Source organism: Palaemon carinicauda, chromosome 31 (assembly GCF_036898095.1).
Source record: "Palaemon carinicauda isolate YSFRI2023 chromosome 31, ASM3689809v2, whole genome shotgun sequence".
In the NCBI taxonomy this organism is placed as follows: Eukaryota; Metazoa; Arthropoda; class Malacostraca; order Decapoda; family Palaemonidae; genus Palaemon; species Palaemon carinicauda.
In genome coordinates, this window is record NC_090755.1 from 21,036,662 (window position 1) to 21,039,800 (window position 3,139).

The 3,139-nt window shown below is 47.6% G+C and overlaps 1 pseudogene; it reads left to right on the forward strand.

Moving 5' to 3' along the window:
* Positions 1-341: 341 nt before the first annotated feature.
* Positions 342-518, forward strand: LOC137625111 (small nucleolar RNA U3; annotated as a pseudogene).
* The last annotated feature ends 2,621 nt before the right edge of the window (positions 519-3,139 follow it).

The window sequence follows — 3,139 nt, forward strand, 5'->3', positions numbered from 1 at the left end:
GAACCTCGCCGCCACCAGCAAGCTCCCATTTTGAAACCATCGTCATCACCCAGGGAGCGCAGTCCTCCTCAATACTCTAGACGGTCTCCTTACCCTGCGGTTAGGATACGTCTCTTCAGTCCTAGAAAGGACCGATGATCTTCTGCACCTGCCAGACGTTTGCCTTCGGTAACTCTAGTCATTCTCCAGTTGTGCGCTCCCAGTGTGCTTGTGATCTTTGTCACATAATTGTCACTCATCACCCCGTGACTTTTATCTCTTGTCAGGACACAATTGTCATCGGCAGTCTCACAATCAGCCAGCGCCTGCTCGTCATTCGCTTGCTTCTCTGTACTCCCCCACTGGCTCGTCATTCCGCCAGCTTCTTGGCCAAAACTCAGAACAAGTTTAACCACGATGATGAGTTTGAGTGTCGACGTTTGAGTGAGAAGCGGCTCTGGAGTATTTACTTACTCCTGAGCATTGAAGACCGTTCCCTCATGGGCTTGCCCTTGAGTGGAGGAAGACGTCACAGGCGTTTGTCAACCTCTAGGCCTACACCAAATCTTTGTCATTTGCCAGCTCCTCAGCATTCACTGTCACCTCATTGCCTGTCAGCTTGCCATCGTCTGTCAGCTCTCTTCCAGGTTCCTGGTTTCCAGTAACCTCTGACAGCTATTCCTGCTTGTGGGTAGAATCACTGACAGCCAATAGAGAATCTTAGAAACCTTGACACTTGCGGTGTGTTTCTCCTACTTCATTCTACGGAGATCATTACTGTTAAGGACGCAAATCTCTTCAGGCTGCAACCCTCACTGCAAGCATGTGCTCTGCTCTTCCCAGTGAGATCCTCCTGCTCTCTTTTTCTTAAGCAGAGCGCTCTAATGCTATGGCTTCCTCGATCACTTTAGCATATCTGAGGATTTTTCCTCATCTAAATGACACAGCACTTTAAAGATGGGTCAGGTAACCTTCGTTTTCTGTGAGTGGCAATACTCCAGTAGTGTTTAGCACAATATGTAGTTGAGGGAGTTTAGCACACTCTCCCCTCCTGGAACCTAAACTAGCATTCACCTATGATGAGAGGGGTAAAGCACAAGTGTCAACCTTGGTGCGTAATACCATACTCGCCACTAAGAAGTTGTAGTTTCACACATGTACAGTGCTATCGGTTTTCCGATGCATTCATCAGCTACTACTACTAGTGGGCTGATGTGCCGTGTGTCTAAGGGACTAAGTCACCTCTTCTGCTCCCTGTGTCTTCCTTTTGGTCACTTTTGGAACATGGTTACCTTATAAGTTGACATCTTCATTGAATGAAAGAGCTTCGTTAGTTGCACATGCGCCCTGGCTTATACGCAATCACCAGATAGGTAGAAATAGTCCTACACAAAGGTTGCCGCAATAGAAGTCTTCCGACCACTCGCCTTGTCCTTAAACCCTCTGACAATGACGCCCTCCCGCAGCAAGAGTTTGCCTAGTCAACGGCCATACCATGTTGAAAACATCACTTCTCATCCGATCCGCAAAGACAAGCAACGTGGGGTCTAGTCAGTATTTGGAAGGGTGATTGCCTAGGAACACCACTGTGTTGCTTTAGGAGTGCTACTTCTCCAGTTGTAGTTGCTCTAGTGCAGATGTGGAGTTCCTTGTCCCTCACTTTACCAAGAAGAAATGCTTCTTGGTCATGACTGGGTAATGGATGCTATGAACATCATCGATATTCTTATCCAAGAGATAACTCGCTTTTCCTCGTCCTTGAGGAGATAACCCTGTGGCAGGTCCCCTCTTACGAGTTTGAAGTATACATCTCTTCCCAGTAAGGGCCGAAAATTCGCAGCTCAGCTTTAAGAGAATACACTTTCTCTCTTCCTCCCACCTGTGGAAGTGTGAGGGCGTTTCTCTCTTTACTTACGCGATTTAAATATCCAGTCGGACGCCCGTCTTAGGCATTATGTCTTTGGACAAAATGACATGTTTTATCGAGGTCTCTCTGAGCCTATACAGTCAGTTCCTCCAATAGATAGTCTCCAGTTCCATCCTCTCCTCCGGGAGCAAGTTAGTTTATCAAACTCTGTTCGGCAAGGAGAAAGCATACAGTCAAACTAGTGGTTAGTCCACATAACTTCCTTGCTACTTTAGAACTCTCTGATTCTTACTCCTAGACTCCGAAATGCTGTCACAGAGGAAGTATCTTTGACCATCTAGCAGGTTTTCACGAAAAGGTTTACCCTAGTGTCAACATGTATTGTCAGGATCGGCTTCGTTTTCAGAAAACTTCGGTATGACAAACTGATCCTAACAAAACTCGGTGGCTGACCATTACCACCGAGACTTCTCCCCGAGTTAAACGAGATCGGAGAATTGAAGTAAATCTCGAGAGATACCCCAGCTTCCCTATCAGAGACATGTATCCTTGGATATGTTCATTATTGTCATGCAGAAGATTTTTCCGCAGATCAACGGGATCCTAGGGGGAGAATGACAGGAGTCTCTAATTTCTATGAGAGACACTTTCAGCCAGCAGTGGTTAAGTCTCTTAAGTCACTGTTTCACTCAGGTTCATCAAGCCCGCATCGTATTCCTTTGAATCCAACCTCTTCTGGGGCACGGGTAGGGGCAGTAGTAGGATGACCCCTTTGCTGGGATCTCTGTGAGACCTGGGCAGGAGATGACCTGAGAAATCAGTTGACGAGCAGAAATCACCGCTGAGGAGTTGACCTCTTTGCCCCTTCCCTGGATTGAACGCTTCCTTCAGGTTCATCGAAAGAAAGGGAGGGGGGCATGCTGTACCATTCGGCCTCCGGGCTCATGTCAGATTCCGAACGGTACCATCTCTTAAAACTCCCACAGATGAGGGCAACCTTTCTACAGACAAGGGGTACCACCCCTTTCAAGGAGAACTCAGATCTGAGTTTCAGCTCGTTTTTCAGACAACACCCGATGTCGACCTTCAACTTGAGCTAGAACTTGTGGATGGGAAACAGAGAGTGCAGCAAAGGGGATCCCCTCTAGGTGCTGGAACTTTCCCTTCCTAGGAAGTCCTTCCAATCACTGGTCAACAATCTTCCTGCTTGTGGGGAAATCGCAGACTATGGCAGCAGATGTCGGTCGTGTCTTCCCATCCGCGGAAAAGACTCCCCTTCAGAGGATTCCTCCA